The 21,687-nt window shown below is 46.9% G+C and overlaps 1 pseudogene; it reads left to right on the top strand.

Moving 5' to 3' along the window:
• The first annotated feature begins 2,567 nt into the window (after window positions 1-2,567).
• Window positions 2,568-3,467, top strand: LOC109378341 (40S ribosomal protein S2 pseudogene; annotated as a pseudogene).
• The last annotated feature ends 18,220 nt before the right edge of the window (window positions 3,468-21,687 follow it).

Here is a 21,687-nt window from a genome sequence, read left to right as displayed (position 1 = left end):
ACAGCAACTTGTCTGTTCCCCTTCCTCCAATTCCCCAGCACTGTTCCCATCCCCCCAATTCCCCAATAAAAATCTTTAAAAAAAGAATACTATACAGCGATTTCCAAATATGTTTTCCACTTGAACTTTATAAACTGGTGCCTATCCTGGAAAGGTATCTGAGTTCCCAGCATGGGGTGGGCTGTTTTGGTGGCTGCATGCATGTCAAGCCTGACTCTAGTTCCTCCAACCCCGTCCCGACTGTACAACACACACACACACACACACACACACACGCACATCACAAGCCCACCCCCGAAACATCTAGAATGGGGACTTGCGTCCTGACATATAGGCAACTACAGCCAAGGTAGGCTCAGGGAAGCCAGTGAGGAAAGGCGCGCAGGTGCGGAAGTGCACCACTCAGTGGGTTCTGTCCCCTTCCAGCTTTAGGTCACGCCAGCATCCTTCCTACCATCTTCTCCTGTCACTAACCCCTGGCTCCATCCCTCTGATCCCGCTCTTTGTACTGCAGCCAATAACACCCCCCTCCTGACCACTCTCCACAGCCCCAAACCTTTCCACACCCACATGTCCTGGGAGCTGGTTGGCTGCTGAACCCTCAACAAAGCGGCTGTAGTTGCATGGTGTTGCAGGGTTTTGGTAGGTGGAATGACCTGTCACTCCTGGTAACCGGCCCGCCTACTCTACTTCGGTCTCTGACGCTTCCTGCGCAGTTCTCCTTCACAGACTGTGCGAGGAAATGCCGGGGCTGCTCTCTGGCTCCACTCGGAGGGCTGCAATGAGGCAGCTCCGGCGAGTGGCCGTGTGCATCGTCCGGAGTGGCCAGGGAGCGGGAGTGCAGCGTTCTTCTCCTGACCCAGATTGGGGCGTCGCCCCGCAGGAGCCGTCCGCAGTTCAGCAGTTGCCACCACCCAACTTTCATGCTAGTTGCGGCTCCTGCCGGGCAATACGTCAAAAGCCGCCACCGCTACAGCTGCCGCTGCCACCTGGGGAAGGACAGCAGCAGCAGCCATGGCCGCGGGCGCGCGGAGACAATAAACCGAACCACCGGGCGTCGGTAGGGCCAAAGACCCCTCTCCGCTCTCACTTTTCCGGCAGGGCCTACGTCATGTACTGAGCCATGACCCTCGCAGCGCCCGCGGGCAGCGCATGGGGCAGTGCCTGAGCGGCGGCCGATCCTGCCTCGATGTTCCCGGCCAGCTTTTGCTTAAACCGCTGCCGCCTCCGCCATCGGTGAGGAGGAAGCTCGTGTTGCTCTTTGCCATGCTTTGCATCTGGCTCTACAAGTTCTTGTAATTGTGCGCCGGCTCGTGCGCCACTGCACCAGAGCTGCTGCTGCTGGGCTCTGGGTCCCATACCTCCCACGCCTTGCCAGCCCTGGCCACGGGTCCCCACGGGGCTTCGCCCAGGTTGCCGCTTTAGGTGGCGCCAGCCACCCTGTTGGCTGTGGTCAAGGAGACGGCCGATGGCGCCGGGAGCCAGGACGAACAGAGCCGGAGGCGCCAGACTGCTTCCAACACCATCTCCAGCTTTTTCAGGGTTTTGGGAGCAAGCAGCTACCACAGGCCATCATCATCTGCATGAAGAAGGGTGGCACGCGGGCGCTGTTTGAGTTCCCGCGCGTGCACCCTGACTTGCGCGCCGAGCCCCACTCCTCCGACCTCAGCTATGACAAGGGCCTCACCTGGTAGAGGTGAATTTCCCCGCCGGGGTAAGGGGCGCCACCAGCAATCCAGAACAAGAAGACGGAGACATACCATGTGCTAGTGAAATGACAGGGGCACAGCCTGGGACCACAGGGGTCGGGGAATGGCAGAGAACAAATGCGCGGTGCTGGCCACTAGCTCTGAGAATCCCGCTCCAGAGAGGTACCCAGTGTGCGCCACTTCCAGCCCCCACCTTGCCCCAACCCACAGAAATTTCTCCAGGAGCTCTGGCAGGCCAATGGCTGACGATACCCTAGCATTAATCAGGAGAGCTCTCCTTAACGTGGGGACCGCGACTGAGATGGTGCTCAATGTTCTAACTGCGCCTGTGTCCCAAACGAATTAATCTAGTGTTGCTCGTATTTGATTCTTCCTCTCCATGCCCGGGATGTTCTGCTCTCCGCCGGCCATCATAGACCAACTTTAAGAACAGCGTCTGCTCCGCAGATGGAGATGTGGGGGGTGGGAATGACCGCGTTCTATTCATGTCGCAGGGAGTCTGTTCGCTTTTTTGTTGCAGCACTCCTCCTTTATGCAACCCGAACCTGAAGAGGGTCAAACTCTTTTCGCTAGCGAGCAGCTCCGGTGGGACCGTACACTGGGCAGGGTCGTCACTGCGCTTCCGCCTGACGGAGAGGTGGCGGGCAGGGGAGCTCGGAACGCGGAGCGGTGCTGGTCCCTGTTGGGCAAAGACCAGCACTGCAGCCGGCGGGAGCGGCGCGCAGCTTTGAAGGTTTCTTGGTGCCGCCGGCAGGGCCAGCCAGTTCCCACCTCCCGGGCCTGGGTGCTGGGAGAGCGACGGCTACACCCATTCATTAAGAAATATGGGTTCTTCTTCAATACAACACCAAATGGCGGATGACACCCGGTGCTGCTGGATGGCCCAGAGGCCCCAGGGGCCCTGTGGTTGGAGGCTGCGGCGGCTTCCGTGGAGGATTCGGCTGCGGCGTCTGGGGCGAGGTCATGGTCGGGGTTGCGGCCGGGGTCGAGGCCGTGGAGCTTGCGGAGGCAAAGCCGAGGACAAAGAGTGGATCCCCGTCACCAAGCTGGGCTACCTGGTCAAGGACATGAAGATCAAATCCCTAGAGGAGATCTAGCTCTTCTCCCTGCCCATCAAGGAATCTGAGATCATTGATTTTTTTCCTGGGGGCATCCTGAAGGATGAAGTTTTGAAAATAATGCTGGTGCAAAAACAGACCCGTGCTGGCCAGAGGACCCGGTTCAAGGCATTTGTCGCCATTGGGGACTACAATGGACACGTGGGTCTGGGTGTTAAATGCTCCAAGGAGGTAGCCACTGCCATCCGCGGGGCCATCACCCTTGCCAAGCTCGCCATCATCCCTGTGCAGCGAGGCTACTGGGGGAACAAGATCAGCAAGCCCCACACTGTCCCTTGCAAAGTGACCGGCTGCTGTGGCTCTGTGCTGGTGCACCTCATCCCCGCCCCCAGGGGCACTGGCATTGTCTCAGCTCCTGTACCCAAGAAGCTGCTGATGATGGCTGGTATCGATGACTGCTACACCTCTGCCAGGGGCTGCACTGCCATCCTGGCAACTTTGCCAAAGCCACCTTTGATGCCATCTCTAAGACCTACAGCTATCTCACCCTTGACCTCTGGAAAGAGACCGTGTTCACCAAGTCTCCCTATCAGGAATTCACCAACCATCTTGTAAAGACCCATACCAGAGTTTCTGTGCAGAGGACCCAGGCTCCAGCTGTGGCCACCACATAATTTTATACAAGAAAAATAAAGTGATGCAAGCCTGTTAAAAAAAAAGAAATATGGATTGTCCTGAGGTCGTGACTTCCAGAAACTCGGTTTTACAGTCGCGTTGTGGGTCCTGCTCCAAAGAGACAGCAGCTCCTGGGGTTATAATCACAACCTTTGCCCAATGCTTCCCGCAGCTGTGGGTCTTTGGGGTGAGCTGTTAGATTGACCAAGCTTCTGGTGAGGTGCAGGTGGGCAGAGGTTCCAGGCTCCTGCCTTTGGAAACCTAGTTGCCAACCAGGGGCCCGGCCCCCAGCCCCCACACCTTTTATCTGGTCACCCCCCCCACACACACCCAAGTAGGACTCCATTGACTCCCCGGCACCTCTCCAGGCCCAAAGAGCCTCCAAGAAGCTCGAGACTTCAGAAAGCCAAAGGGAAGAGTTGAACCAAACTCTACTCCCTGCCCCCATGCCCCCATAGACCCCAGGAGAGGATGGAAGATAAAAGGGGGCTGACCCAGTGGATTAAAACCTCTCTTCCCAGCCTCGCTCTCCCCCTCTCTTGTGTCCTTCATGTTTTTATGATTGTCAGCAGTTGCCCAAGTCTTGAGGTTTAGCCAACCATGACAGTCACTTGTCCCACTGTTCCTGGGCAGTGGACACCAGCTGTTAAAAATGGGAACTCTGGGCCGGCCGAGTGGCACATTGGTTAAGAAATGGCTTAGGATGCCAGAGGGCCCCGGTTCAGATCCTACATATGAGGGCCAGTGACACTGCCCTCTACAGCTAAGATGCTGAACAACAGCTCCACCTGGAACTGGGCTGCCATGGGTCGCCGGCGACGGCATGGGCTGCAGTACCCTGCTGCAGTGGGCTGCCATAAGCTACCGTGTGTAGCCAGCAGCCAACGTGAGCGGCCAGCAGCTGCTGTGAGCAGCCATCCAGAAGCCGGCGACTGATCTGCCTCACCCGGGAAGAGCACAATGATGGTGCCAACTTGGGCCAGTGAAGCGACATCCTCCCCAACTAGACTGAAGAACAAAACAACAGCAACTTGTCTGTTCCCCTTCCCCCGATTCCCCAATAAAATCTTAAAAAAAAAAAGGGAATCTGGAGTCGGACACCTAGACGCTAGTCCTGGCTCTGGCAGTTCGCTAATCAGGGCCAAGCCTCAATGCACCCTTTGGTGCATGGGATGGTGTGGTTCTTCACAGGGAGAGGAGGCTGGAGTGCATTGAGTTGCTCAGGTGCTTGGCTGGCACTTGGGGGGCCTCTAACTGTTAGCTATCCTCATCGATTGTATTGTTACTACTTCTACCAGCACCACTTCTGCTCCTCCTGGGATGCCAATCCCTGGCCGGGGCTGGCTGGTGATCACTAGCGCCCTTCTAGGTGGAACCCACCAGAGGCTGGAGGCAGCCTGGGATTTTTCTGAGATCAGACACTCGGGGGACCAGGCTGGGAGAAACTGGCAGGAAACTAACTGAACCCTTCATGGCAAGTTGTTTTAGAAGCACCTGGGTAGACTGTGGAAATCCCCACAGGAAGATTCACGCAGTCTCTTAGGCAGCTGCCCTCCATCTGCTATGTTCCTTTTGATTGACACAAAAATGCTGAATAGAGAACGAAGTCGCTCTGGAAACCCTCGCCTTGCACCTGCAGTGGGCAGCACAGCTGGGAGTCTTGGGCAGTTCAGGCACCCTGGGTCAGCATAGTTAGTGGGGCCGCTGGACTTGGGGGCCACAGAAACTGGGCCAGGCCACAGAAGGTGGGGAGTTTCTCAACCTCTCAAGCCATCTCCCTAAATTGAAGAGCCAGGCTGTTGGGGCTAACAGGCCCAGGGCCCAAGGCGGTAACCCAGCGGACCAGGCTACGGGAGGAACAAAGCGCAAGCACCACAACTCCCCCCAGACTCTGCACTCTCCCGTGGCTCCAGCAGTGCTGGGTATGGCCATGGGGTTAGTGAATTTTTTTAAGGAGAAAATGTCTATGTTAAATGCCCTTGGCTTACTTAAATTTTTTTTGATTAGTGAAGAATATCCTGGATGTCTGAGCAAATGTGTGGACTTAGAATTTTTTTTGAAGACAGACGTTTTAACTATAAATAACCACACCAGGAGGAGATGCCTGACCCAGAAAGCTTTTACCAAAATCCCGTGCCCAGGGAGCACTCTTTGCCTCCGCTGGGCCAAGCACTGCTGCCTGCCAGAGTTGCATCTCTGTTGTATCTACTGCACCACGCTTCTGGGCAGGCTGTAGATTGGAGAGGAGCACAAAGAGTAATTAACCTGAGAGAATGGCAGTTCAGACATGTGGTTAAAACAAGTCCTTATAACGAGAAAATAGCAAAGAGGGGAAACATTTTGAAAGCATGTAGGCATTTTGAAGGCATTAATCTTCAGGCACGGATAATTGAACCCGAGGGTCAGCATCGTAATCCCTTGGAGAAGGAGATCTTGGCTGTGTCTGTGCGAGTCTTTAATGTGTTTAATCTGTTGGTACACAGTCCTGCTAGTTGCCTAACCAGACTGGGCAGATTTGCATGAAATCAAAGAAATTAATTGTAGTTCATTCCACGGTCACCCTTAGCCAGAAGAAGAGGGACCGTGGGGGGAATGGAGCCCACCATGGTGGTGACGCTGAGCTGACCTCAACACCAACCAGAGAGCGTAGCTTTTCCGCTGCCTTATATGCACAAAAATCAAATGCTCTGGGGCCGGCCGAGTGGCGCGATGGTTAAGAACTCGCTTGGGATGCCAGAGGGCCCCGGTTCGGATCCCACATAGGAGGGCCGGCGACACTGCCCCAGCGCTGTTCCCCTCCCCGCAATTCCCCAATAAAAAAAAATCAAATGCTCTGGTATACGAGGCCCATCTGTCCTGGAACCCGAGTATGTTTTAGTCTGAGATTAAGACTCTTGTGGGTTTACTTTTCCAGTTTATTATCCAGCTATTTTTCTCTTACCAGGCCTCCCAAACTTGTCAGGTGCTGGTGAGCACCCCAAGGAGTGACTTATCAGGACTTTGGGTGAAACTGGCCTTTACCTTCTATTCCAGGTCGTGATGGTGTTGGAGACTCTGGGCCTGTGATTTTGGGGAACCTCACCCATGTTTGCTTGGGAAAAGCACACACCCTGTACATTTAGGCTCTGAATACGGACTGAAGCTTCAATTAAATAGATATGTTCTTTAATAAGTTTATTTTTTTGGTTTGGCATAAATTTGGTAGATTTTCACGAATTTTAATGACCTCAGTTTGGAAATTAAGTTAGCAAAATACTGTGATTGTTAATATTTACATAGAAATATCCCTTAGATTTTACAGTGGCAGAAACACCTGCCCTGCCTTAACTCTTCTTTCCATTTTTGGTTGTACAAAATAAACTGACACTTTAATTCTGTGGCCACATCTATAAAAAACTGAAGTGTAGCGTGCATGTGTGCACGCATGCGCTAATAATATTGGTAGCTAATATTTACTGAATGTTTTCCCAATGTGCCAGGCACTGTTTCAAGTTTATAGGATTAGCATTTTATTTTAATTTAATCCTCATTACAATCCTGTGAAGTAGGTACTTTTATAGATGATAAAACACAGGCACAAAGAGGTTAAGCAACTTGCCCAAGGTCCCTCAGCTAAAAAGTGGCAAAGCTATAATAATATACCAACCCCAGGCAGTCCTGCTCCAAAGGTCACTCTGTCATGCTTCATTGCTTAAGTGACCAAAAACATGATGTTGGTCATATATCATGAGTTCAAAACTGGTATTGCTTTAAAAGAGTTTGAGTTTTCTTATGTACCTCTAGTGACCTCAGTATGGATTGCTCACTTTGTCTTTCACTTTAAAAGAATATCAGCTTCAGAACAGGCTAGCTGCTATATCCAAAGCTGGTGTATGACTAAAGTGAGAATAATTTCATTATTATGGCAGCTTGGTTTCTCTGCCTTCACTGGACAGTGAGTCAAAGGAATCATTAAAATGATAAAAATATCCCTCAAGCATAAAGTCTGAGAGAACATAGGCAATGTCCTATGAATGTACTGAGAATAGATTTATTCTCTCCCATTCCCCCGTTTTAAGACTGGGAGGTATGGGAGGACATAGGGTTAAGAGAGATGTTTCACAACCACTTGGGAGAAATGTATTCATTTAAAAGAAGTGCAGTGCCCCAAGTAAAGACTGAAAACTTGTACTTATTAACCAGAAGAAAATTGTAATTAATAACACTTTGAGTAAATTTCTTTAGAATAAGATTCTAAAACCCAGTAACTTCAGAAAAATCTCTCTTGAAAACTAATAGCTGATAATAGCAACTTTTCTTACATTTTTAATTTCATAAATGCTGAGAAAATTAACCTCTCCCCAATTTTCCTAGTCTATTTCTGGTATCTTTTTTTTAAAGCTGAGCCATCCTGCCACCTGTTGGCAGCTCAGTGGCTGCTCAGCTAGGGCCAGGAATCGAACCGCTGTTGCTCAGAGCTCAAACTCTTGAGCAAGCTCTTAACCAACTGAGCCACTCGGCCATCCCTTTCCTAGTCTATTTCTAAAAACTTGGTGGCAAAGACTGTTTCTGTCTTCACTGAGGTAAATTTAAGATACAATGTGATTGTGGATGATCCTTTTAGAAGTAATTGCACTTTCTCAGTCCTGGAATTTTTTTAAAGATTTTTATTGGGGAATTGGGGGAAGGGAACAGTGCTGGGGAATTGGGGGAAGGGGAACAGACAAGTTGCTGTCGTTTTGTTCTTCAGTCTAGTTGTGGGGGACGTTGCTTCACTAGCCCAAGTTGGCACCATCATTGCGCTCTTCCTGGCCGAGGCAGATCAGTCGCCGGCTTCTGGACAGCCGCTCACTGCGGCTGCTGGCCGCTCACGCTGGCTGCTGGCTACATACGGTAGCCCATGGCAACCCACTGCCACAGGGGCTGCAGCCTACGCCGTCGCAGGCGACTCACAGCAGCCCAGCTCCAGGTCAAGCTGTTGTTCAGCATCTTAGCTGTAGAGGGCAGTGTCACTGCCCTCATATGTGGGATCCGAACCGGGGCCCTTTGGCGTCCCAAGCCAGTTTTTAACCATCGCGCCACTCAGCCGGCCCAGTCCTGGAATTTAAACCAAGTATGTAACTCACTTCAAGCTCCTGGGTGAAGATAAAAGATTTACGTTTATATGCAACAATTTGAAATACACACCATCATGTTACAAAGCTGTCAATATTTATTAGCAAGACAGTGTAGCATGTATTGAACTGTTTTAATTAGGCACCTAAATTAGACCACAAAATGGTTGATTAATCTTTTACAAGTTGAGGGGGAAATGTAATATAAATTATCCTAATCATGAGTGTTTTCCCAGATGCTCTCAGTTAACAAAATAATCAATATTTAATAGCAACCTATTTGTTTTAGATAAATAAAATGCCAAAATGTATGAATTAAATTACACTTTTTATTTTTTAAATGATATTATTATTGAACAAGTCTCTAAAAACTAAATTGTGGCCCATGTCTTTAAAAATTTATCAAAATAGAATATTACAATTTGACTAAATTGAGTAAAGCATATTTTGCCTTTTTAATGGAGCCTGATTATTAAAAGTTTACAATTTAATATAGACTAATATTAAAAAAATCATTTCCAGTTAAAGTTATATGATTTGAAATTTTTAAGGGATTTGTCACAGCCTCTGTTTTTCTAGTTCTGTGTTTTATTTTTATTTATAGAAACACTTTTAGCTATTTTTAAAAACCAACTTGTCACAAAAATCTCATTCCAATTATGTATGCTGATTTACCCTTTTGTTTAAAACATGTTGTAGGAATAAGGTCTTCTGATTGTATAAGATGAACTTTTGAATCACTAAAATTATTCAGAATTAAAAGTGCACCAAGAATTTAAAAAACAAACAAACCCACCAATCGGTGTTATGAATCAGGGAAGTGGCATTTATTTAAAGCTTCAGAACTGAAATACTATGTGCCTATGAGTGCTTGCTTGCCTACTGTTTTCTATGTCAGTAGTTTCTGAATACTTTGTGTTCTCCCTCTACGAACATGGAAATTAAGTTGATTGACAGAAACACAAAATGTCCACTTTAAAGGCAGAGCATAATGAGCATTTCTTTTGCTGTGAATAGAGTTAGTGTCTAAATAAGGTGCTACCTCTCTCATTTAACAGTCTGTGATTTCAGACAGTAATGGACATTTCAGTCCTAGGCTGTTGGGATAGTCAGGAATCCCAGAAAATGAATTCCCCAAGTGTGGCATATTTTCAAGGGTAATGAATACAAAATGTTGCCTTCCTCAAGTGAAAACATTTGCCATGACTAAAAAGAAATAAGAGACCAATATCTTTAAAAACTACTTGAAAGGAAAGCATAAAACTTGTTTTTATATTTAAAACATTACCTTGTTAGAACTCTCATCTTTCTCTCCAACTATACCAAAATAAAACTCACAGCAAATAAAACTGATGTTAGTGTATATTAATTTTTCTTCATGATTTTAGATTTGGGGAAAAGTTAAGGCTGTGAGGAGCAGTTACCAGTTTAATAACATGATAATAAATAATTTTCATTGCAGCCAAGAGGCTCTGTGTTAAAATACTGCTAATGCTAATAAAAACCCCCATTAATTTTCTTTGCACATAAGAGTGATTAATAACTTCCTTTATGTTATATCTATAGCTTAAATTCTTTCTTTAAAATGCCCACTTCTGTGACTGCAAATATATTAAAAATAGCATAACTTACAGGGTCCTTCAAAACATTTACTTCATGTTAGGTCTCTGAATGTTAAAGACCTTGACTTAATGTTAAGTCTCTGAATGTTAGCTCTCAGAGACGTTGACTTACAGACAGAGTCATGTCTGCAAGAAAACAAAATGTCTGTTGGCCTGCACCTGCAGACAGAGCCAAACTTGCGATAACAAAAAATACCCCCAAACAGCTACTGGCTTATATAGACAGTCAGCATTTTCTGTTCAAACAATGCTACCCTGTCATCACTGTCCCTATATAACCCTCCTCACTCCCTCCCAAGGGGCTGCAAGTCTCCTTTAGATGTGCAGCCAGGCTGTAGCCATCTTTGCTCAGCCCAACAGGCTCTCTTAATAAAATAGACTTTCTTTAATTGTCTCAACTTGCAAGACTGTGCACATTCCTTTACCAGCCAACCTATCACTTCAGTGTGTCATGGATGAAACATGTTTAACTAGCAAAGTTTTATTGCAATTTGTTCTCCTTCTAGAGAGCTGCTTTTAAAAATTAGGAGTGCAGATCTGTCCAGACAGAGCTTATTAAAGAGTACTGCCAGAGAGTTTGTATTTTCTGCAGTCATTATAAAATTATGTGTGTATACACACACATACACACACATTCACTGTGACTTTAAGTTTTTCAGTAAGTAGCAGAACAGGTAAGCTCTAAGAATAAAATATATTTCTTCTAAATATGGGAAATGTGTTAAAATAAGACTCAGGTTTAACATCAAGTCAATTGTACTTCTTGCCAACAGGTCAGTACTTTTAAACACTCTTGGGCAGAATATGAATGAATCCATCTGTGTTCATCAAGCAACTTAAGCGTGTGTGATTCAGAATTCCTGGTTTCTTCCAAATCTTTGTCCCACACTACTTAACGTGATTACACTTGCTTGGAAACCCATAATATCCTAAATGATTGGGCAATATGAGACTTGGGACAACAAATGGAGAGTGGTAAAAAAATATATTGGGAACAGGAGTGAGAAGCAGATTTTTCGTGCACAGTCTTGATTTAATGAATGGGGGGCAGGGAGAAAGGTGTGACACAAAAGTGTCCAACATGACCCCAGACAGTCCTCAGACATTACCACGTGTCTGTTCCCTCTGGCAGCTGGAGGAGCATTCGCGTACACCTCTCGTTCCGGAGGTGGCCAAGCGCGCAGCCAATGGCAGAGAAAATGGCTCCGCGCCTCATCGGCCTCGGGGATCAGTCAGCACGGTCCCTGTGTCGCATGGGATCGCTGTATCTGCTCCGAGGACCGCTGAGCCCAGGAGACAGATGGCCCAGCTTCCCTGCGTTGGGTGCGTGGCCAGCAGTTTGGCGGGAGCTGCCCCTCCGCCCCTCCACCCCCCGCGTCGCGGGTCGCGAGTTGCAGCCACGTGACCAGCCGGAGCTGGGCGCTCTGACCTCACCTGTGGAGCTGAGCCTGGCGAGCGGCCTGCGCTTGCAGTGGGCTCAGCCGGCTGCCCCGGCCCCTCGCTGATTGGGCGGAGTGGGCGAGTCAGGCTCTGTCTGGGGCTGGCCTTCCCCGCTGCTCTGCATCCAGCCGGTGGAGCTGAATTAGTTTTGAACTGCTGTGGCTTTCCGAACCAAGTTTATCAGCTGATCTATTGTATTCCTTTCCTTTCCTCTTTTTGTCGTTTTTAAACCTTCCTGAGCAGGTGTCCCTGCCTTGTGGAGGGGAAGTGTCTTTTCTTTGAATGTTTGCCTCTGTTAGGCAGAGCATTAAGGACAGAGTCGCACTCACCCTCCCTGAATTCGTTGCTGCTGGGACATGGGCTTGAATGAATGAATTCCTCAGAGCTGGACGAGGAAACTTTGTCTTTTAAGGGCCTTATTTTGCAGCAGGGAAGAGGGTGGAGTTACACACAAGAAAGTAATAAATCAATTGAGTCCATTTTCAACCAGCGCGTTTCTGTTCTTCCTCTCCTCCCCTCCACCCCCCACTGTTCACCCTTTTTTCCTTGGGGGGAAAGAAATACATAATCCTCACTCCACCCAATTCTAGAATGGGTGCCTAAAATGCGATTCAGCAAACCCAGTAGATAACCCCAAATAGTTTAATTTCCCTAATGTGGCCCGTTAAGTGACAGGATGAAGAAAAAGGTGGGAAAGATACTGAAGGAGAGGAGGGAAAGGAAAATGCAGGTAACTCAAATCTTTGCTGCACTGAGACAGTTGCCGTCTTCCCTCCCCAGCACTTCTCTGCTGCCCCCCAAGGGCCCCTGGAAGGCACACGCTCCCCTGTCACCCTCCTTTTTAACTCTATACCTACATTTACTTTTGCTCCCCACACTCACTCCTCAGCCCCATCTGTTGCAATGACATCCTTTGATGCTAGTCATCCATGCACCAACCTTTGCATCATCCCTGTTGCCCTTGCTCCAGCGATAAGATCTGTAGATTTGATGCCCCCATTTCTTTCTTTTTTTTTTAGCTGAGCCATCTTGCCACCTGTTGGCAGCTCACCACCTATTGGCAGCTCAGCAGCAAGTCAGCTTGGACCGGGAATCGAACCCCTGTTGCTCAGAGCTTGCACTCTTGAGCAAGCTCTTAACCAACTGAGCCACTTGACTGGCCCTATGCCCCTGTTTCTAATCACAGCCTCCTTCCACTTCCTCATTTGCCAGCCCATCTCTTCTCTCTCACCTATTACTTGAAGCTGTCCACCGCATTCACACCACCCACATTCTTTTTTTTATTATTTTTTTATTTTTATTTTTATTTTTTTAAAGATTTTTATTGGGGAATTGGGGGGGATGGGAACAGTGCTGGGGAATTGGGGAAAGGGAAACAGACAAGTTGCTGTCGTTTTGTTCTTCAGTCTAGTTGTGGAGGATGTCGCTTCACTGGCCCAAGTTGGCACCATCATCGCGCTCTTCTCTGGCAAGGCAGATCAGTCGCCGGCTTCTGGATGGCCGCTCACTGCGGCTGCTGGCCGCTCACGCTGGCTGCTGGCCACACACGGTAGCCCATGGCAATCCACTGCCACAGGGGCTGCAGCCCACGCCGTCGCCGGCGACTCACGGCAGCCCAGCTCCAGGTTGAGCTGTTGTTCAGCATCTTAGCTGTAGAGGGCAGTGTCACTGGCCCTCATATGTGGGATCCGAACCGGGGCCCTCTGGCATCCCAAGCGAGTTCTTAACCATCGCGCCACTCGGCCGGCCCACCACCCACATTCTTAGTTATCAGGAACACACCGAAACCTTCCACACTCAACTGCTGTGGCCCTTTGCTTCTTTGCTGCATCCTTAGCTGATACCTAAAAACCCTTGTCCAACCCTGTTTTGTACCATCTCCTGCAGTTGTGCAGGAAACAGTCTTGTCATAGAGCGCACCTGGCCCACCCTGAGTTATGTATTCACCCAAGAACTTGGGCCTTACTCTGCAACTTAGCCCTGTTGGTCACCACCCCTTATCCATGCCAGGACCCGTGGTGTGCACTGGCCCTTCCAGATGACATCCTCTGCCTTTAAGCACCAGTTCACAGAATTCCCTCCACATAAGGAGCAACTCCAGGAAAATCGCAGCATCTGTAACAATACCACTCTCTTGACCACTTCTCAACATGCCTTATTTCTGCTTTTTCCAAAACTTCCCTCCACCATTTCTAAGAAGTGTTGGGTTCTGTATTTTCTGTAGTATTTGAAGAACATCCCAGAGATCATATTATTTTATCTAGAAATCTGAACTGCGGAATTTTAAGTCAAATTTGCATTCACATATGTGTAAAAAAAAGTGTACAAAGCAGAAGTGTGCAGCCTGATGAATTTTTACAAATTGCACATACCCACGTAACAGCAGTTCAAGAACCCTGAAGCCACCCTCTTGTTCCCTTCTGATCACAGTCTTTGTCCCAAGGATAATCCCTATCCTACCTCTTACCACCACAGATTAGTTATGCCTGTTATTGAATTTATTGTAAATGAAACCCTAGAGTGAATATTTGTAGATTTTAAAAAATATGTGTATTCATCGCAAATATTGACAGATTCAGAGATTTCACAGACAAATGCAAATTTTCTGTTTCTTTTATAAAGCAGCAGACAGTACTAGGCCTGCCTTTCATGTGGCAGCAACTGGTGAGAGCAGTTGTGCTTGGGAACAGGGGTGTGTCCTTCTGCTTGCCACAGTCCCCACTGTTCCTTATTGTGGTTCACCCTTATTTGTTACCTGCCTAGTCCCAGGTCTGGGTCAGTGCCAAACAGGGTGGGGAGCTACAAACTGGCTTCCTTTTTCTCTCAGGTATACACTATTTCAGGATTGAATTTCCATGTGTCATGGACATCCTTGTTAAATGTTGGAATTAGTCTTTGTTTTACAACCCTGTAGAGACCACGGGAGAGGCTGCGGGGAGGTCTGCTAGCTGGATGCCAGTTGGAATCAGAATCACCCTCATAAAATCATTTTCAATGATATGTTTCTCTGATCCTTAATATTTTTTGTTTGTTTCTTTAGCCAGCTCTTCTTCTGCCCCCAGCTGGTGTCAGATTTTTGCTATGGATACTTTGTGACTTTGAGCAAGTCACTTTATCTCTTTTGTGTCAACATTCTCAAGTGTACAAGGGAGATAGGCCCATCAGTGCTTCCTAAACCAGTGCTCAGCAAACTCTGGTGCAGGACCACACTTTTCCCCAAACCATTGTGGACCTATATGTTGTCCTAGTATGCATGACTAGTACACACCTTGTGCCATCTGCCTCTCGCCACACAATTTGCAACACCCACTCTGGTCTGTATTCTGTCCATTGATCAAGAGCTTTGGATGTTGGAACAATGTCAAATTACTTATGGTAGCTTTAAAAACTTACTCTCAGGTTTGTATTTATCTCCTTGAAGACAGTTTGCAGGTAGTCTGCAGACCTCACTTTGAGAAGCACTGTCTCAAGTTTGTTTAGTGAACAAAAAACTCTAGAAAGATCAATAAGTAATTTGTAGAAAAAATACTTCCCTGTTTGTCACGTCCTGCACGGCAAGGGCTTGTGGAGTGCAAGAGCGGTGATGAAGTGTTAAGAAAGACAAGAGCCAAGTATCAGGTTAAAGCGGGCTAGGGGGTTCAAGTCTCTTGTGGACTGAGCACCGAACATGGCGAACGCCTAGCTTTTATTATCCACTGTTACAATGGAGTAAATTTGTTTTACTCATTCCATTCTATTGAGTCTGTGAACCTTGTACCTAGCAACTGCTTTCCCCGAAGGCCCATTGTATTCCAACATGTACTGTGCTTTTACACACACACACACACACACACACACACACACACACACACACACACCCCTACACACACACACACACACACACACACCTACACACACAACCCCAGGAGATGGACTCAGCATTTTGAGACCATCTGATAAGGAAGCTTTACCGAGATCATTTCCTCGGGTCTCAGCATTCCGAGACACTTCCTTATGATTTCACGAGATCAGTGCGCAGGAGCAGTCAGCTTGGCAGTTGCGAGGCTTCACCTGTTAGCATTTTGAAGGCACTGAAAAGTAGTGTAGCTCAAAACAAAGCAGAATCAAAATCTGTTTAATTTTGTTAAAGTTTCCCTTAAGCACAATGTCCTTTTTTCATTTAATACCTACTGATAACCTGAGGAGTTGCGTTTGTCCGGATGCCAGTTTGGGGCAGTTAGTGGAGCAGGTCTCCAAGGTTTCTTGCATTTCCAAGAGATTGACCCCTGACCCTGTGCTTTCTCTGTCCACCCTTGGAATGCAGTTAGACTCCATACTTCTCCCACTTGTGGCATCATTTCCAACCCAGTGTGCTCCCAGGATAGTTGTACAGAACGAGTAGAGAAGGAGAAGTGGGGTCTCAGTAAATCAGGGACCCCGGGCAGAAATTTGCAGAGACTGAGAAAAATTTCACATTCAGGCTTGCTGTTGGCTTCTTGAGGAGGCTTCTACTTGCTGCTCTGCCCTAAGCAGGCTAATTGCTGGTTCAGCTTTCTTCCAAGAAATTTATGTCTGTTTTCAAAGGTAAGTGCTCCATCTCTGAGCTGTTTACAGAGCAAGATGTCTGATGGTGTTGGAAGAGGGTGAAGTTTCTTCCACCCTACCTGGCACAGTGTAGTGCTGTGGTATGTATGTTTTGTCAGAGCACCAACGTGATTGCTCATCCTGGACTCTCTGCTGAGTTCCCTGTGAAATAACACAAGTGCCACATACAATCCTTCTCAGCCATTAGCTGTCAACAAAGCCAGTCACCTTTTTGTTTTTTTAAAAAACCACATACATTTTCCCCTTTTGTGTCTGAGGCCAAGTGGGAACACTTAAAGTGTTCTTTAGGCACATAGCAACGGACATGAAGGAAACTTTCAGATTAGGTGTCACTGGGAAAGGAAGCCAGTGGAAACTTTTACAGAGAGAGATGGGGGATCCATTTGTACAAAACTTAAGTTATAAGAGTATCTGGGTTTCCCTTCCAGGCACTCTAAACTTGCTATAGTAATCTTATGATCTCCTGATACACTTACCATAGACTCCTCATATTTGGCAAAATGCTAACACCTGTTTGTATGGCCCCCTCACCTCTGCCCTGAGTCCCTACTTATTAGGGAGGTGTTTGGCAAGGGTGCTTCACACGGTCTGGAAGTGAACAGCATCACACCAAAGTGGTCCTCTATTGTGTGCACTTGACTATCTTTTCTTTCTTATCACACTTCCCTTCCTAAAAGTTATGTACCTTTTAACAGGATATCTAATACCCACTCTCTCTTTCTATGGGTCTTGTGAAAATCAGGCAATAATAATGCAGCCTTACTGCCCAGTCATGACCAGAGCATCTAGATGATGCAGTACTCATGGAACAATGTGGTGTGTACCACTTATTCATTCATGATTTGATTTCATCTACCAGAATGTTTGGGAAGACCTAAAATTGGTGTTCAAATTGTATAAAAGCACTTGGTAAATAAGATGTGCAGCAGCTGTCAGAAGTCTCAAGAAGCTCACAATCTTGATCAAGGGGCCATGATGAAATATAATATAGAACAAAATGAGATACGTTGTGACTGCTGAGAGAAGGAAGTATAAAGGAGAGGCTAACACTGAGCTGGGCTTTAAAGTACGGGTAAGAGTTTGTCAGCTGATTGACCCAGAAAGAAAATAAAAGTGTTCAGGGCAGAGTAGCATTGTGGGAAAGGCCCAGACAGAGGCATGGCAGAGCACTGGGGGTTGGTGGGACAGAGAAAGTGTCAAGGATCAGGAGAAGGAGCCAGGAGGCTGGCTCAGATGTACAATGTTACGTTGAGGGTGGGGCTTTCGTCTACTGGCCAAAGGGAGTTTTTCAGGCCCGCAGAGCCTCCTATACCAAAGAAATTTGCAGACTTTACATGAATTATGCATTTGAATAATTTTCATGTATTTTTGAGGAAAATGAAATAATTTGGTGTTTTAAGTCAAACTTAGAAAAAGAAAAGGTATAGATGGTTTTCTAAGATGAACAACACTTAGCCCTGCTGTGTGATTAGTATGTGGCTCTCAGAGTTCCAGAACAAGCATTTGTCCCAATGGTGCTCACGAAAAGGGATGAGACATGCTTCCTCACTCTTTACAGAACCTACACTGTTGCCTTACATCTACGTCCACGACTACCCTCCCGCACTAACCCCTAACCCTAAAGGTCTTGAGGAAGTGTCTCGGAATGACCGAGACCCAGTGGAATGATATCAGTAAAGCTTCCTCTAGGGCAGCGGTTCTCAATCTTCCTAATGCCGTGACCCCTTAATACAGCTCCTCATGTTGTGGTGACCCCCAACCATAAAATTATTTTCGTTGCTACTCTATAACTGTAGTTTTGCTACTGTTATGAATTGTAATGTAAATATCTTTTTGTTTTCTGATGATCTTAGGTGACCCCTGTGAAAGGGTCGTTCGACCCCCAAAGGGGTCGCGACCCACAGGTTGAGAACCGCTGCTCTAGGGAGTGTCTCAGAATGACCGAGACCTGGTGGAATGATATCAGTCATCTCCCTTAATTATATAGGACGCAGTATAGTAACGCTGTCCTGGTGTGCAGGATGTATGAAGGCATAGTACCTGTTGGAGTACAATAGGATCTGGTTAATTGAAAACAGCCTTAAGGCACGTGACACATGGGTCTTTGAGTAATGCAGTTTCACTTCCTTGAAATTTTCTCAATAAAAGCCATGCGATGACCTGATTCAGGGCTCAGTCCATGAGGCTGATGCCCCCTGGTCCCGCTTTAGCCTTATCTCTGTCTCTTGTGCTCTTTAACTCTGCAGCACCCCTCTCATTTCCCATTGCCCTTGCCACGCAGGACGTGACATCTGGAGCCCAACCGTGGGAGCACGAAGAGGGAAGGAAAACTTCGAGTCTGCATCAAGGGTTTCAAGGCCCAGGGCCCAGGACAGGCCGCGGAAATCTACCTGGTAAGAGGTAGGGAAAGTCCCAAGGAATTTAACCGGGGTAAACAGGAATTAACCTAACAACCTTTGTGTGAAAGAGTGTGAATGTATGAGTGATTGATTATAGTTTCGCGATTAAATTAGTCGCGAAACTTGAGTGGGCTCCAATCTGCGATTCCGTAATTTGTCGTAAGGTATAATGGCGACTGGGTATTTGTCTTCAGACACTTGTTCACCAGTTTGGGGGCTTATACCAAAGCGCCTTCAGCCAAGACAAACTTAGTCCCACGAGGGACGCAGCCAGATGAGCATCTGAGTGATATTTGAGTGAAAGCCTTTTCTTTCTCTCTCTCCACTAACATGGGAAATGCTGAGAGTCGTTACAGCATTTTTTTCTCAAGCAACTCCTTAAGAAAGGGGGGCTAAAAATCTCAGAAAAGAAATTGGAGGCACTTTTAAAGATCATTAAGATCCACTGTACTTGGTTTCCAGACTTAGGAACAGTAGATTTGTAACAATGGGACACTGTAGGCAGAGATCTTAGTGAGGTACAGTGTCAGGGATTCATGCTGCCAGTTACAATCTGGGAAACTTGGCAGCAGGTCCGGTCAGTTTTTGAACCTTTACACATTGACACGGAAGATGAAGGGGAAGACAATGATCAGGACTGTAAAAATCAGAAAGAAATGTCTGAAGAAGATGAGGATAGAGAGGAACTTTTAGAGGACAGAGAGGAAGACTCTTTGGAAGCACCCACGGTTATTAAAAAACCATTATATCCATCCTTGGGGAGCGGTTTAAAAAGTCATAGTTTACCTTCCACTTCTTCTCAGTTTCCACCTCCTTTGCCACAATCAGTTCAGGCAAAAGAATGGGAGTCACTTAAAGAACCACACAGGGCTAACAACCCGTTTCTCTCCACTGCTTGAGCACCTCCTCTGCCTGCCGGAGATTCTCATACATCATTGTCAGCAGTAGAATGAGGCGTACGTCAGGTTAGGCTAGAGGGAGATTTGGATGTTTTAAACTTTCCAGTAATAATTTGGGAGCGTGTTGCACCCAATGATGAACATCCGAACGGAGTTCATGTACTCGTACATGAACGATTTTCTTTTAAATTGCTTAAGGAACTAAAACAGGCAGTAATTCAATTTGGTCTGACATCATCTTACACTATTGGACTCATTAGAGGTATTCCTGATGGAAACAGGCTAATACTGGTAGATTGGAATGCAATGGCTAAAACATGCCTTTCATCATCTCAATTCCTGCAGTTTAAAACTTGGTGGATTGAGGGCTGGCTGAGTGGTGCGATGGTTAAGAACTGGCTTGGGATGCTAGAGGGCCCCGGTTCGGATCGCACATATGAGGGCCAGTGACACTGCCCTCCACAGCTAAGATGCTGAACAACAGCTCAACCTGGAGCTGGGCAGCGGTGAGTCGCCAGCGACGGCGGAGGCTGCAGCCCCTGTGGCAGTGGGTTGCCATGGGCTGCTGTGTGTAGCCAGCAGCCAGAATGAGCGGTCAGCAGCCACAGTGAGTGGCCGTCCAGAAGCCGGCGACTGATCTGCCTCGCCCGGGAAGAGCGCAATGATGGTGCCAACTTGGGCCAGTGAAGCAACGTCCTCCACAACTAGACTGAAGAACAAAAAACAACAGCAACTTGTCTGTTCCCCTTCCCCCAATTCTCCAGCACTGTTCCCATCCCCCCAATTCCCCAATAAAAATCTTTAAAAAACAAAACAAAAACAAACAAAAAAAAACTTGGTGGATTGATGGTGCAGAGATTCAGGGCAGACATAATCAAGCTCACAATATTGACATAACCAAGGATCAGTTGTTAGGTGATGGTGAGTGGACAGACACTCCAGCTCAGTTAACCATAAACCATCAAGCGCTGGATCAACTTAAAATAATTTGCTTGATGGCATAGGAAAAAATAGAGATGGAAGGTAAAGCTCCATCTTCCTTTCAAAAAATATTACAAGGACCTCAGGAACCTTATTCAGAATTCATTGCCCGCATGCAGATTGCTATAAATAAGCAGGTTGCCAACGCTCAAGCAGCTGATATAATTTTACAAATTATGTTTTATGATAATGCTAATGAGGATTACAAAAAAGCAATAGGAGCTCAAAAAAGAAAAACAGATGCCATGGGCTGCCTTCGTTTATGTCAAGGGGTAGGGACTGAACAGTTTAGAGCCACCATGCTGGCACAAGCTATTACAGGCTTGACTATGGGAAAAAATAAGTTTCCTGGCACTTGCTATAATTGTGAAAAACCCAGTCACACAAAAAATGAGTGCCAGAAGAAAAATAAAAATGCATCCCATACGCCTAATAATTATACTCCTATGGAATCTATGTCCTAGGTGCCAAAAAGGAAGACACTGGGCATCTGACTGTAAATCAATTTTTCATAAGGATGAAACTCTCCTTCAGGGAAATGGGAAAAGGGGCCAGCCCCAGGCCCCGACAGCAATGGAGGCATATGTGACACCAGCCGTTCCTCAGAATTACCATGCAGTACCTCCCCCAAACTTTCAGTACAGCAATTAAGTCCAGCAACAGAAGGGAGTGCAGCGGTAGATGTCTGTATCGCTCAAGACATTTTACTGCTTCCAGGAGAATCACCTCTCCGTGTACCCACAGGGGTTTTTGGGCCAATTCCACCCGATACTGTTGGACTTCTCCTTGGTCGCTCTAGATTAACCTCCAAAGAAGTAACAGTCCATACAGGTATTATTGATTCAGATTATAAAGGAGAAATTCAAATTATAATGTCTTCAACAGTTCCTTGGTCTGCTAAGAAAGGAGAGCGGATTGCACAGCTACTTCTGCTCCCATATATCTCCCAGAAATAAAGGGGACACAAAAAAGGGGAACTGGAAACTTTGGAAGTACAGGACAGGCAGGTATTTTTCTAGCAAAAAAAAATCTCAAAAATTCATCCTGTGTCAAATTGAAATTCAAGGAAAGAAATTTAAAGGTCTTTTAGACACTGGAGCTGATGTTTCTATTATCAGTTTTCAAAAATGGCCAAAAAATTGGAAAGTACAAGAGCCTAACATTAATATTGTTGGAGTAGGAAGAGCCTCAGGCTTATGCCAGAGTGTTTGCATTTTTCCTTGCATA

This window comes from Hipposideros armiger, unplaced genomic scaffold (assembly GCF_001890085.2).
Source record: "Hipposideros armiger isolate ML-2016 unplaced genomic scaffold, ASM189008v1 scaffold_1886, whole genome shotgun sequence".
NCBI classification, from domain to species: domain Eukaryota; kingdom Metazoa; phylum Chordata; class Mammalia; order Chiroptera; family Hipposideridae; genus Hipposideros; species Hipposideros armiger.
The sequence above is the reverse complement of the archived record's forward strand: the minus strand, read 5'-3'. Positions and strand labels throughout refer to the sequence as shown.